Below are 14936 nucleotides of genomic sequence, written 5' to 3'. Positions count from 1 at the left end.
CCACTTCCGGGCATGGCTCCACCCTCACCCCACCACTTTGGACACTGCCTCGAAGAAGGCATTCCAGTACTCCACAAGTCTGGGGCAAGACCAAAACATGTGGGCATGGTTGGCCGGGCCTCCTTGGCACCGTTCACATCTATCCTCCACCTCCGGGAAGAATCTACACATACGGGTCTTGTTAAGTGGGCTCCATGTACCATTTTTAGTTGCGTCAGGCTGAGCCTTGCGCAGGTGGAGGTGGCGTTGACCCTATGCAGTGTTTCGCTCCAGAGTCCCCACCCTATCGCGATCCCCAGGTCCTCCTCCCATTTCCTTCTTGTCGCTTCCAGTACGGTGTTGGCCCCTTCTACCAGTCGGTCGTACATGTCGCTACAGTTTCCTCTCTCTAATATGCTTGCGTCCAGTAACTCTTCCCGTAATGTCTGTCGTGGCGGTTGTGGGTAAGTCTTTGTCTCCTTTCGTAGGAGGTTTCTGAGCTGCAGGTACCTTAGCTCGTTCCCCCGGCCAGCTGGAATTTCTCCGTCAGTTCGTCCAGTGTCGCGACCCTGCCGTCGGTGTATAGGTCCCTGACTGTCAGTGTCCCCTCGTCCTGTCTCCACCTTTTGAAGGTGGCGTCAGTCAGTGCTGGTGTGAACCTATGGTTGTTACAGATGGGAGCTTTACCCGACATTCTGGTCAGGCCAAATTGCTGCCGTAGCTGGTTCCAGGACTGGAGGGTGGCTATCACCACTGGGCTGCTGGGCACTGGGATGGGAGTGCCGCCGTGGCGAGGGCCCGGAGGGAGGTCCCCATGCAGGAGGCCTCTTCCGCGCGCACCCACTCGGCTTCTGGCTCCTTGATCCAGCCCCTTATTTGCTCGGCCGTCGCCGCCCAGTGGTAGGATTGTAGGTTTGGGAGGGCTAGCCCTCCCCTTGATTTTGTTTTTTGTAAGAACTTCTTTGTGATCCTAACATTCCCCCCCCCCCCCCCCCCCCCCCCCCCCCACATATGAACGCCATGATTAGTTTGTCTAATGCTTTGAAAAAGGTCTTGGGGATGTAGATCAGGATGGATCTGAATAGGAAGAGGTACCTGGGCAGCACGTTCATTTTGATCGTCTGGACTCTCCTCGCAAGGGAAAGTGGGAGTGTGCTCCATCTTTGCAGGTCCTTTTTTACTTCCTCCATTAGACTGGTGAGGTTCCATTTGTGGATCCCTTTCCAGTTTTGCTATTTGGACCCCCAGGTAGCGGAATTTGAGTCGGGCTTGTTTTAAACGGCAGTCCCGTTAGTGCTGCCCCACCTACTTGTGGGTGTACCGGGAAGATCTCGCTTTTGCTCATGTTGAGTTTGTAGCCCGAGAAGGCGCCAAACACTTTCAGGAGCGCGATGATTCCGTCCTTGCTGCTTTGTGGGTCCAAAATGTAGAGGAGCAGGTCATCTGCATAGAGTGAGACTCTGTGCTCTCTGCCGCCCCTTCGGATCCCCCTCCAGCTTTTTGCCGGTCTGAGCGCAATTGCTAGTGGCTCGATCGCTACGGCGAACAGCAGTGGGGACAATGGGCATCCTTGTCTGGTGCCCCTGTGCAGCTGGAAGTATCGGGAATTGGTATTGTTGGTCCGTACGCTCGCCATGGGAGCGTTGTATAGGAGTTTTACCCAGGAGGTGAATCCTGTTCCAAGCCCGAACCACTCCAGTACCTCTATGAGGTATTTCCATTTGACTCTGTCGAAGGCCTTTTCTGCGTCTATGGAGACGATCACCTCTGGTGTTCTCTCCCCGGAGGGGGGCATTATCACGTTCAGCAGGCGCCTAATGTTCGAGGTAAGCTGTCTACCTTTGACAAAGCCCGTCTGGCCTTCTGCGACCACCTCTGGCACGCAGTCTTCTAACCTTTTGGCTAGAATCTTAGCCAGTATTTTGGCATCTGCGTTCAGCAGTGAGATGGGTCTGTATGACCCACATTCCATTGGGTATTTATCTTTCTTAGGTATCAGTGAGGTTGAGGCCTGTGCTAGCGTGGGTGGCAGTGTGCCCTTGGCCAGCGAGTCTATGAACATCTCCCGCTTGTGCGGGGCCAGTGCTGTCGCAAATCTTTTGTAGAAGTTAGCCGAGAATCCGTCCAGTCCTGGTGCCTTCCCCGCCTGCATGGAGCTTATGCTGTCCATGATCTCGCCCAGTGCTAATGATGCTTCCAGGCCCCATTTTCTGCCCTCCCCCACAACTGGTATGTCCAGTCCATCAAGGAACCGTTTCATCCCGGACTCCCCCATTGGGGGCTCTGAGGTGTACAGCCCTTGGTAAAAGGCCCTGACTGCCTTGTTGATATTTTCTGGCTCTGTCTGTAATGCGCCTCTAGTATCCCTGATTTGTGCAATTTCTCTGGTGGCTGCCTGCTTTCTCAGCTGGTGTGCCAGCAGGCGGCTGGCTTTGTCTCCGTGTTTGTATAGGGTCCCACGTGCTTGGCGTAGTTGAAGCACTGCTTTCCTGGTGGAGAGCAGATCAAAGTTCCTTTGTAAATCTTTCCTCTCTGCCAGGAGCTCTATGGTCGGGGTCTCGGAGTATTTACGGTCTACCTCCAGTATGGAGTCCGCCAGCTGACGTTTCACAATAATAACAGACTGCAAGATTCTGCTAGGGGCCCTTTTTGAAGATAAGCCGATACCATCAATTGCTTCTGTCAGAGTACAATGGTGGGCCTTATTGCTGGTGGCCCATGGCTACATCTTTCAGCTCGGGCCAGATTTCACATGCCGATGCGGCTCCTACATCCGAAGAATCCAGCACCCCTACCGATAACTCAAGAAATCATCTTAGCATTGCACGTTTTGGACACCCTGCCAGTTTCTTCCAGCCACATAAAGAATTGGACACAACGGGACTCTGTCCTGTCCAAATTCAAATGCACCACGATACATCTGACCAATCATGATCATACCTTACTCATAAGGATGAGCTCAGTTGTGAGAGTGGAGTGATACTATGAGGATCCCAAGTGGTAGTACCACCCCAGCCCGAGAGCTGTTGTCTCAAGAATTACATAGCGCCCAACCGGGTCGGACAAAAATAAAAACACTCACTTGTAGCTACATCTGGTGGCCTGGCATAGACATCAACCTTGAACAACAGTGCAACCCTTGCCAGACACAGCAGATACTGTCACTACAACCAACCTCCACCCTTGGGGGTGCCTGGACACACATGGATGAGGGTTTATGTGGACTTCACTGGCACCTTTTAGGGCACGGTTATCCTCATTTTGGCCGAAGGCGAAAGTGGTTGGCAGTTCTGGAGATGGGAATGACCACCTTGCGGCCAAAGTAGAAGCCTTGAGGTAGGTGTTTGCCACGCATGGCCTCCCCAAACTAATGGTGTCTTCATTGGTGAGGAGACCTTCAGCACTTTGTCAGAACAAATGGCATTCGCCATATCAGAACAGCCCCCTATGGGGTGGTATGGTGGTCAGTGGTTAGCACTGCTGCCTCACAACGCCGAGGACCCGGGTTTGATCCCGGCCTCGATTCACTGTCCGTGTGGAGTTTGCACATTCTCCACGTGTCTGCGAGGGTCTCACCCAACCCGAAGATGTACAGGGTAGGTGGATTGGCCACGCTAAATTGCCTCTTAATTGGAAATTTTTAAAAAAAGAACAGCCCCCATCACCCTGCCTCAAACGGGTTAGCAGAGAGAGCTTTGCAAACATTCAAGGCAGCTATGAAGGAACAGTCCAGGGACCACAATGTCTCAGGTTGGTTAACTTCCTTCTGTCTCATAATAATACCACCCCCTGCCACTATGGGTGTCACTCTGGCAGAATTACTGATGTGCCATCATCTCCAGATGGGCTTGGTCTTCCTGAATTTGGCGGGGACAGTAGAGGCACGGCAGGTCTCCCAGAACGAACAGCACTCTTCATAAAAAGGGGACCAATCATTCCAAGTGGATAATCTGGTCCTTGTCAGACACTTTGCCTCAGGCTCACTGTGGCTACCAGACCAAATTGTGTCCAAATCAGGCCCAGTGTTGTACGCAGTAGATTTGAACTGCAGGTCAGTAAGAAAACACGTTGATAATGTGAGAAGCCAGGGTACCACAACCTCAAACTCAGAACAGTTGGAGCCAGCAGGCAGCACCAGCGCTCCTATGGTGGAGCTGAAAAAGGAGATCCAGGGATTTTGAGGAGGCCCCATCATTGACCCAGGCTAGGTGGATTGGCCATGCTAAATTGCCCCTTAGTGTCCAAAAGGTTAGGTGGGGTTACTGGGTTACAGGGGTAGGGTGGAGGTGTGGGCTTAAGTAGGGTGCTCTTTCTAAGGGCTGGTGCAGACTCAATGGGCCAAATGGCCTCCGTCTGCACTGTAAATTCTATGATTCTACCATCGTTGAATAACCTATTAACATCCTTGGGATTAACATTGACCAGAAACTGAGCTGGACTAGCCATATAAATACTGTGGCCACAAGAGTGGGTATGAGGCTAGGAATCCTGCAATGAGAAACTCACTTCCTGACTCTCCAATGGCTGTCTGCAACCTACAAGGCACAAGTCAGGAGAGTGATGGAATACCCTCCCATTGCCTGGATGAGAAGGTTGACAAAGTAGTCTGTTTGATTGGCTTCCCACCCACAAGCATTCATCATTCATGGCCTAGCCAGCGATGTTCACATCCCTTGAATGAATTTAAAAAGTGTGGGGCTGGAATCGCCCAAAATGGGGCTATTTCCCCACACCGGCGTAAAAACGCAGGCGTTGCATTCCCGAGTTTCCTGGGAAAAATACAATCCAGTTCACTTACCTTCGGTGGCTAGCAGTGACCCGGAGTGCTTCACACAGCTTTGGCTGCGGATACGCCCCCCCACACTTCCGGTACCGAGTCCGCGCATGCGCATGGCGGCGGCCGAGTGCCATGGCGGACTTGGACCACAGAGGCATCTGGAAGATGTAGGCCCCCCCGATTGGTGCGCGCCCAAGGATCCGTCCGGCCCGATCTCTGCCCCGGACCCCCGTCTGGCCCCCCACCCGGTTCCAGATCCCCCCCACCATGGCGGCCGGGGACTGAGTCCACAGCTGCCACATGAGAGTCCCGACCGGCCATGGCATGTTAGTACCACGCCGCCGGGAACTTGGCCAGTTGGGAGCGGAGGTTAGCTGGGCAGGCCACTGGCAAAGGCCCCCCAGCCGCGCGGAGTGATTAGCGAACGTGCGGATATTTGGGGCCCGGAAAATCACAAGAGCGGCACCGGGTACAATTATGTAAGGAAATTTGATTCTCCGCACCCGCGCCAAACGCGATTTTGGCGCGGGGCCATGGCGAATCCAGCCCCTGGTCTTGGTACCCCCATTTTGTCCCAACATCAGGGTCTTGAAACCCACAGGAAAATCCTGCCCTTTAAGACTCCTGACCAAGATCACTTTCCTTGTTGATGGTTGTGGATGCACACACAAAATGGTTCTTTCAGGATTACGTTCAGGCAAGGCCTGGATGCTGATTGATCCTGCGTCTGTAATCCAAAAGGCATTGAAATGTTATGAATAAGTAGCACTAAGATTTGAGGAAAGCTGCCAAGAAAACATGGAAATAGAGCACAAATGCTGGTTTTTATTATTAATGGATTCAAATGTTTAATTTTAATAACTTTTAGTACTGTAAACACCATCAAAAACAAATATACCTACCCCTGTACTGTTGTGGAGAAGTTACAAAGAGGATGCTATTTTGAAAGACGTCTCAGAATATTGATATTATCTTTGGCATTAGGTAAAATGTAAATATTGAATAAATCTTGCTGAGCAGACCCTGCCAATAACATTTATTTATATTTTTACAGCAAACCCCTGCAACTGAACATGCAATGTTGTCAGTAAAGATAACATCAATGAAACCTCTATTTGCAAACAGCAGAGGCACTTCCTTGGAGGAAAGGATGTATAACAGCGGGTATGTTTCAATTTCACGCTCCTTTCTCCTGATTTGATGAGCAGTTAACATAAACGGCAATGCCCTCACACAGAGAACATTCATTTTTCACATTGTTACTTGAGTAAGTAAAGTACAGTAATGTACTGGTAAATGTATCTTTGCTCTCTTCACAAATTATGTTGCAGGAATCAATGAGGTGTAGCTAGAAGTAGATAATAAAATACTCTTGATACATGTATAGTGCACAAGTCCACATACTATCATCTTAACATTTACAAATATGCAGGAAACACTTTGGGTTATGAGCTACACCAGTGCCATTCGGTAACTATGGACTGGGTTACACTACCACTATTAGCCAAATAAAAGCAGTTGACTATTAGCCTTAATTTTTTCATACAGACTGTGGATGACATTGACACTCCCAGACATCCGTGACTTGCAGGTTACATTCACACTTCTATAAGTTTATGGGCTGCAATAACCTTACTATATATTGATGGGCTGGCACAACAAAAATCCTGGTATATTTTATGGGCTTTGTATCACTGTAATTCTATTATACATTTATGGACTGGGCCACAGAATTCCTGTTCGATGTTTCTGGGCTGTGGTTACAGTGATCACTGAGGAATATATAGAATTACACAGGATATACAGCACAGAAACAGGCCATTCAGCCCAACTCGTTAATGCCGGTGCTTATGCTCCACTTGAGTCTCCTCCCATCTTTTCTCATCTAAGTCTGTCAACTTAACCCTCTATTTCCTTCTCTCTCAATTGTCGGTCGAGCTGCCCCTTCAATACACACTTTTTCTTCTTCATCTTAATGTCTGTCTCTTTTCTCATCCAGTGAGTTCTGTATTTGATTCCCCTATCTTTACCCTTTGAGGGAATATATGTTGGCTGGGCCTGAACTGTTCTTCAAAGGCTGCTCATTGTTCAGTTATAGTTTTTATGCCAACCTTTGATTCTAATTTATCCGGGTTGTACCCATTCAAGTTGGCTTTCCCCACTTAATTATTCTTACTCTGATTTGATCCTTGTCCTTTTCCGTAGCCCAGCCCAAATCTTATGATCCAGAGATCACTGTCCTCAAAATGTTCCCCTGTGCAGACATGTGATCCACTTGGCCCACCTTATTCCCAAAAACCAGATCCAGATTCCTTTCCCATTGGACTGGAAACATACTCCTGAACTCTCTGAACTTTTGTCCCTCTTTGCCCTTTACACTACTACTGTCCCATCCTATATTTGGTTGATTAAAATGCCCCATTATGATTACTCTATAATTCTTCCACCTTTCTGTAATTTCCTTGCAAAGTGTCCCTCTACATCTTTCTCACATGTTGGTGGTCTATAGACCAAACTGAGTAATGTAATCATACAAAGAAACAATATCACCAGCCAATCAACTTTTAGCCTTCCTGTATGTTCACTGCTTGTATTTTTCTCATATTATTAAATAATCATGCCCAACGCTGGTGCTGCTGCTCAGTCTCTCCAGGTAAGTGATGGGCCTCAAGCCTGGGCCTCAATTTATCTACACCCCCGTGCTGCCAATTCATTGGAGATCTGCTGCTGAGTCTCTCTAGGTAAGTGATGGGCCTCAAGCCTGGGCCTCAATTTATCTACTCCCTCGTACTGCCAATTCTTTTAAGGTCTTTTGCTGAGTCTCTCCAGGTAAGTGATGTGCCTCGATCCTCTAGAGCGGTGATCTCATTCTGCTGCTCATCTCTCCAGATATGTTATGGGCACAGAGCCTCAATTTATCTTCCCTTTGCCTCTTCCTTGGCTGCTGCTGCTGAGTCTCAATCTCCAGAACTAGAATTTCTTATTAGCCCAAAATTATAATTCATCTCTTTACAAGTGATAAACTCTTAAATGACCTTTCCAAACTATTTTAGAAGCAATTAAAGATTCCCCAAACATTTTAATGTAATTATAAATTTTCCTTAATGTTGTTACTTACTAAGACAGTTAAGTTGGCCAGACACTTCAATTTTGCTGGGACAGTCCCAGTCTTTCATTAAATGTCCTGGTGACCTGACAATTTTCTGAAAGTAGCTCAAATGCCTGGGTTGCAGTTTTTCTCTCTTATATGAATGACAATCATAGAATTTACAGTGCAGAAGGAGGCCATTCGGCCCATCGAGTCTGCACCAGCTCTTGGAAAGAGCACCCTACCCAAGGTCACCACCTCCACCCCATCCCCACAACCCAGTAACCCCACCCAACACTAAGGGCAATTTTGGACACTAAGGGCAATTTATCATGGCCAATCCACCTAACCTTCACATCTTTGGACTGTGGGAGAGGAAACCGGAGCACCCGGAGGAAACCCACGCACACACGGGGAGGATGTGCAGACTCCGCATAGACAGTGACCCAAGCCGGAATCGAACCTGGGACCCTGGAGCTGTGAAGCAATTGTGCTATCCACAATGCTACCGTGCTGCCCTCATATCAGAGATTTCAATCAGTACTTACTCTTGCCTTGCACAGCATTAGGGTTTCGTTTCTGCACTTCCAACTATTCTTCACCTCAGATTTAATTTACTGTCAGTAAACCAAAAAATAAACCCTCTCAGACTGCGCCAGCACGCTGATGCATGTGTAGACATTCTTCTCACCAGCATCCAGAGTCCTCAATGGGACAGCTCTAATTGTGTAACTTTTGTGTTTTTCTGTGTGTTCTCCGGCACTCCTGTCAGCTGTGTTAAGTTTATTTACACCCACCTCAGAGATCATCCTCCAAAAGGAAAAAATTAATTCCCAAGTATGGCCTCTGGGCAATTCAAGTCTTCCTAGGACTTCCATTGCCACCCAACTCAATCGACAGCTATGATAGAGCTGAAGTATTGTTAAGATGAGCACCCTTTTCAATCTTTTAATAGTTGGAGCGTGCATTGTTTCTCCAAGGAGGTGTGTAGATATGAAGTTGATTGACAACAGTGAGGGCCAATCACCAAGGACCAATTGGCATACAGCACCATAACAGACAGCTAGACAGTCAATGAGAGCCGCTTCACGATATGGACGCCCTTTTCCGCCTTGCCATTTGACTGGGGATGCAGAGGGCTGGACGTCACGTGTGTGAAGCCATACGAAGCAGCAAAAGAAGACCATTCTTGGCTCGCAAAACAGGGCCCGTTGTCCGACATGACGGTAAGCGGAATGCCATGGCGAGCGAAGGTTTCTTTACATGCTCTGATTACAGCTGATGATGTCAAGTTGTGCAGGCATATGACCTCCGGATAATTGGAAAAATAGTCAATTATGATGACGTAGTCCCTGCTGAGCGCATGAAAAATGTCCACACCAACCTTTGCCCAGGGGGACGTTACCAACTCATGGGGCTGAAGCGCTCAGGGGGTTGTGCTGGCTGAAACCTTTGGCAGGTGGGGCATTTGAGCACCATGTTGGCAATGTCGACGCTGATGCCCGGCCAGTACACAGCTTCTCGGGCCCTCCGCCTGCACTTTTCAACCCTGAGATGGCCTTCGTGCAATTGTTCGAGGACAAGCCGGTGCATGCTGTGTGGGATCACAATCCGGTCCAACTTTAGGAGGACACCATCAATGACGGCCAAGTCGTCCCGGACATTTTAGAATTGTGGGCACTGCCCCTTGAGCCACCCTTCCGTCATGTGGCGCATCACACGTTGTAGAAGGGGGTCAGCTGCAGTCTCACGGCGAATATGGGCCAGACTTGCATCAGTAGCTAGCAGATTGGCCGATGTGAAGGTTACATGTGCGTCGACCTGACAGACGACCCCCCCCCCCGATTCGGGCGGTGTGCTCACTGATCTGGACAGGGCATCCGCGATGATGAGGTCCTTTCCCGGGGTGTAGACCAGTTGGACGTCGGACCTCCGGAGCTTGAGCAGAATGTGCTGGAGACGAGGGGTCATCTCATTAAGGTCCTTTTGTATGATGCCGACCAGGGGGTGTTGGTCGGTTTCCACGGTAAACTGAGGAAGACCATAAACATAGTCGTGGAATTTATCTATGCCGGTTAACAAACCCAGGCACTCCTTCTCAATCTGCGCATTGCGCTGTTCTGTGGGGGTCATGGCCCGCGAGGCATAGGCGACCGGGGCCCATGATGCAGTGTCGTCCCGTTGCAGGAGTACCGCCTCAATGCCGGACTGGCTGGCATCAGTCGAGATCTTTGTATCTCGAGTAGTGTCGAAGAACGCCAATACCGGGGCGGTGGTGAGCTTGATCTTGAGCTCCTCCCATTCCTTCTGGTGTGCGGGCAGCCACTGGAACTCCGTGGTCTTCTTCACCAGGTGGCGAAGAGCCGTTGTGTGCGAGGCAAGGTTGGGAATAAACTTCCCCAGGAAGTTGACCATCCCGAGAAAGCGTAGAACTGCCTTCTTGTCTGCCAGCTGCGGCATGGCTGCAATAGCTGTCACTTTGTCTGCATCCGGACGCACCCCTGACCGGGATATGTGGTCTCCCAGAAACTTTAGCTCAGTTTGGCCAAAAGAACACTTGGCTCGGTTGAGGCGCAGGCCGTGTTCTCGAATCCGAGCAAAGACGCGCTGGAGACGACTGATGTGCTCCCGTGGTGTGGTGGACCAGATGATGACGTTGTCAACATAGATGCGCATCCCTTCGATGCCCTCCATCATCTGTTCCATGATTCGATGAAACACTTCGGATGCCGAGATGATGCCAAACGGCATCCTATTGTAGCAGTATCTGTCAAAGGGAGTGTTGAAAGTGCACAGCTTCCTGCTGGACTGATCCAGCTGTATCTGCCAAAAACCCTTTGATGCCTCAAGCTTGGTAAAAATTTTAACCCAGGCCATTTCGCTCGTGATTTCTTCCCGTTTGGGTATGGGGTAGTGTTCCCTCATGATGTTATTGTTCAGGTCTTTCAGGTCGATGCAGATCCGGACTCGCCAGAGGGCTTTTTTACGCACACCATGGAGCTGACCCATGGCGTTGGCTCCGTGACCCGGGAAAGCACTCCTTGGTCCTGCAGATCCTGCAGCTGCTGCTTGAGGCGGTCCTTGAGTGGTGCTGGGACTCTACGAGGTGCGTGAATGATCGGGGTGGCGTCCGATTTGTGCCGTATTCTGTAAGTGTAGGGCAGTGTGCCCATGCCCTTGAAAACCTCCTGGTTGTGGCGAGGAGTGAGTGGAGCTGTGCCCTAAAGTCTGCATCCGGGAAATCGGACGTGCCTTCTGGAGACAGAGTGTGTAGCCGCTGAACATAGAACATAGAACATAGACGAGGATAAGGAGGTGTGTCAAAAAAAATTGAAAAGGCTCATCCTTACCCTGCAGGCGCTGCTGGAAGAGGTACCTCTTGAAGCTCTCATTCACTTTGCCGCTGAAGTGGTGCTCAAGTTTTAGAAGGACCGTCTTGTACTTTGGCTTGTCCTCGCCTTCCGCGAAAGCCAGGGAGTTTAAACAGCGCTTCCAGTTGACGCCGAGATTTCCAGCGATTTGGAGCAGCTGCGGCGGGCTGATGGTGTCCATGGCGCAGGATGGCGGATCTCTGAAGATGTGCAGGTAGGTCTCACAGTTGCTGGGGAGTTTTCAATCCTGGTATCATGTCGTGTTGGGTGTTCCGATATACAAACGAACCAGCACGGTTGTAGATGGTACAACTCTGTTTTATTATTCTGTACGAAGTCTTACAACACCAGGTTAAAGTCCAACAGGTTTGTTTCGATGTCACTAGCTTTCGGAGCGCTGCTCCTTCCTCAGGTGAATGAAGAGGTCTGTTCCAGAAACACATATATTGACAAATTCAAAGATGCCAAACAATGCTTGAAATACGAGCATTAGCAGGTGATTAAATCTTTACAGATCCAGAGATGGTACAAAGATTTAATCACCTGCTAATGCTCGTATTCCAAGCATTGTTTGGCATCTTTGAATTTGTCTATATATGTGTTTCTGGAACAGACCTCTTCATTCACCTGAGGAAGGAGCAGCGCTCCGAAAGCTAGTGACATCGAAACAAACCTGTTGGACTTTAACCTGGTGTTGTAAGACTTCGTACTGTGCTCACCCCAGTCCAACGCCGGCATCTCCACATAATTATTATTCTGTATGATAACAACTGTTAACTTCTGGCTGTGGTTCGTACTTCACCAGTTAACCTGTGGACCCAGCCCTAGCACTATCTTAGAGATGCACTCAGCACTTGGTGTATGTCTGAGTGGCACGCTGCGAGCTCGGTGCTCTGAGCTATCTCCTGGTGGAATTAGCGGGAACTGTGGTGTTCCCTGTTTTATAGTGTGTGTGCTCTCACTGGTGATTGGCTGTGATGTTGTGTATGTGTTCATTAGTCCGTCGACCTGTCCATCAGTGTGTGTGTGTGATTGCACCATGATATGTTAATATGGATATAATGACATCTCCCAGGTGATCCGAGCTCCCCGGGTGGTCAGTCTCTGGGTAGGGTGATACCCTGGCACCCCAGATGCCACCTGGGCACCTTGGCACTGCCAGACAGGCACCCTGCCCAGAGTGTTTAAAAATGAAGCTAAGTGCAGCCTCAGTGGGGCACTCTGCACAAAAGCCCCCCCAAAAAACAAAGTCCCGTGCAATAGCAGGATCGTTCCCGGGTGCTGGAGGTTCTGAGTAACACCCTGCTATTCGTGCCCAAAACAGGACTATTTTTTTTGTTGTTAAATCGCGCCAACTGTGTAGTCAGGCAAAATGACTGTCAACGTACTGATCACATATAGATATTCCAAATTTATAACTAACAACCATGCACACTGTGAAGGCAGTAGCTGTGAGTAAGTTATTTAACAAGCTATTTGATATGTATGGCAAGGTAGTCAATCTCAATTCCAACGGAAAAGTGCCTTGACTTAATGAGGTCAGCAGTGCAGCCCTGAAGCATCGAGGACAAGAAAGCTTTCACTGGAATACCTTGTTAAGCTGCTGCAATTGTTTCTTTCAGGAAAATAAATCTATTATTGTGCCTTTGTTCATTAGTTACCAAGAAAGGCAAATTAATTCCAAAGAAACAGTATGTTACACTGAATGAATAATATGCATGTTGCCCTTAATGCGTTGATTGTTAATGATCATATAAGTGTATAGCTATTTTTACAAGATGCGAAGTATAGTGACTAATTTTCCTGTCAGGTGCAATAGAAAAACTGCAACTATAGTTACACATGGAAACCATTAAGAAAATGGAATGTAAAATACAGACAGTATACAGCCTCTGCATGGTTCTCAGAAGATAAACAATTCCTTTTATTCTCGGAACATCTTCCTGGAGTTTAATACTAATGAGCTCAGCAACACCTACCAGTCAACATAGATATCCAAACAAACAAGGTGCTCCATTACTTCTGAGTGAATTTGGGTTCAAATTTACATTTTTGAGTTTGTTTCGGGGAGACTTTTTTTTCCCGATTAGAAGAATGCTGAAGTGACTCCACAGTTTTTTAAAGCTATAATTGATCGCCAATAAGGAACAATGAAAGTATTGGAACAAGCTGCTGTTTTCAGATAGAAATACTTTTCACAGCCCCTGAGACCAATGAGCCTACTAACACCTGTAGGTTGTAAAAACCAATATTAGCACATTAAGTATTTTGAGCATATTATGGAATCAATGCGAAAAGGAGATTTAAAATCATCTTTGTTTCTGGTCAACAATCTGCATTTTATATTTATTTATTGAAATATTTTGGACACATCTCTATGATACTGGATGACAAGAGGACACCAGATCATCCCCTATGCTGCTCTTCACTAGTGGTAATCTGAAAACATTTAAGAGGCGACGTGTGAAGATTCTCTTATTGATTTGTCTCTCTCTCAAGTTGCGCAAGGAGACATGACCCCTTTGCTTGTTATCTCCCTATGTAGCATGTTTCAGAGACAGCGAGGCAGAATAAACAAATTACCTTCATGTTCCATGATACTCCGAGTGCACAGTATCATGTTGAGCTCCAATTTTTAAACTGTTAACTCAATGTTAACTTTTTAAATGATTAACTAGTTTAATTATTTATTTGACTGACACTCTCATTGGGCGTGATTTCCCTCCCCCTCCGGCCTGTTCTGCGGTGGCGGAGGGCGGCTCGCCAGCGGCTGGCACCAAGGTCTCTGCCATTGAACGTGCCCCTCACCACTATGAAACCCGTGGCAGGGGTGCGCCATCGGCAGGACCGTAAGATCCTGCCAGCGTAAACGGCCAGAAAATCCCACCCATTATTTCATTAAAATGTGAAGTCTGATTTGTAAATGAATTGAATTATATTGATAAAAACGTTATAGGCCAAACACCCAATTATTAAGAATTTCTAAATAGAATCGACCATCTGCTCTACAGGCTAAAGTTTATTTATGGTATGCAGCGTGTACTGCCTTAGAATAAAGCCTCATATGGTATCCCTGGTCTCAGACAGGCTGTTGAAGAAGGTGGCAAATTCCGATGAGGCACTTAATTCCCTAAAATTGAGTCAAAATCTGGAAATAAGAGTTGTAAAGCTGCTTGTTTGTGCCTTCTAGTAATTTACATAAACATATTCACTGATGGTGTTAAAAAATGCGTGGAGAAAATAACTCGCCGAACTATATAATGCAATTTTGACCCAATCAGAAGGAACTTAGTCACTTGACTGACAATTCTGTGTAAATACCTAACAGCAGTTAACAGTTATTGCTATCTATGTATTGGTATTATAGAAGTACTAGGTTGCAATACTGGTGTTGAGGGACTAACAGCATTAGAGGTTTATTGATAATATTGAGCAGCTCTGTCCACACCCAGGGAAGAACATTCACACTCCTGATGCATGACCCCTTTTGTATCCACATCATCCCAGCGTCCATGTGACCATCTGGTCTGCATCTTCCCCGTTTAAGTTGGGACAATCAGTAGTACTGAGATGCATCAGTGCAAGAGAACAAGGTATAAACTATTTACAACATACAAAGTTGAACAGGCTAACAACACATAATTATTTACATTGTGCAAAACACTGATTGAGCTACTACGGCTGGTACATTGCCCATCGTGCCTCTCCCGCCCCCGCCCCC

The sequence above is a fragment of the Scyliorhinus torazame genome, chromosome 15 (genome assembly GCF_047496885.1).
Source record: "Scyliorhinus torazame isolate Kashiwa2021f chromosome 15, sScyTor2.1, whole genome shotgun sequence".
Classification (NCBI taxonomy): Eukaryota; Metazoa; Chordata; class Chondrichthyes; order Carcharhiniformes; family Scyliorhinidae; genus Scyliorhinus; species Scyliorhinus torazame.
The sequence above is the reverse complement of the archived record's forward strand: the minus strand, read 5'-3'. Positions refer to the sequence as shown.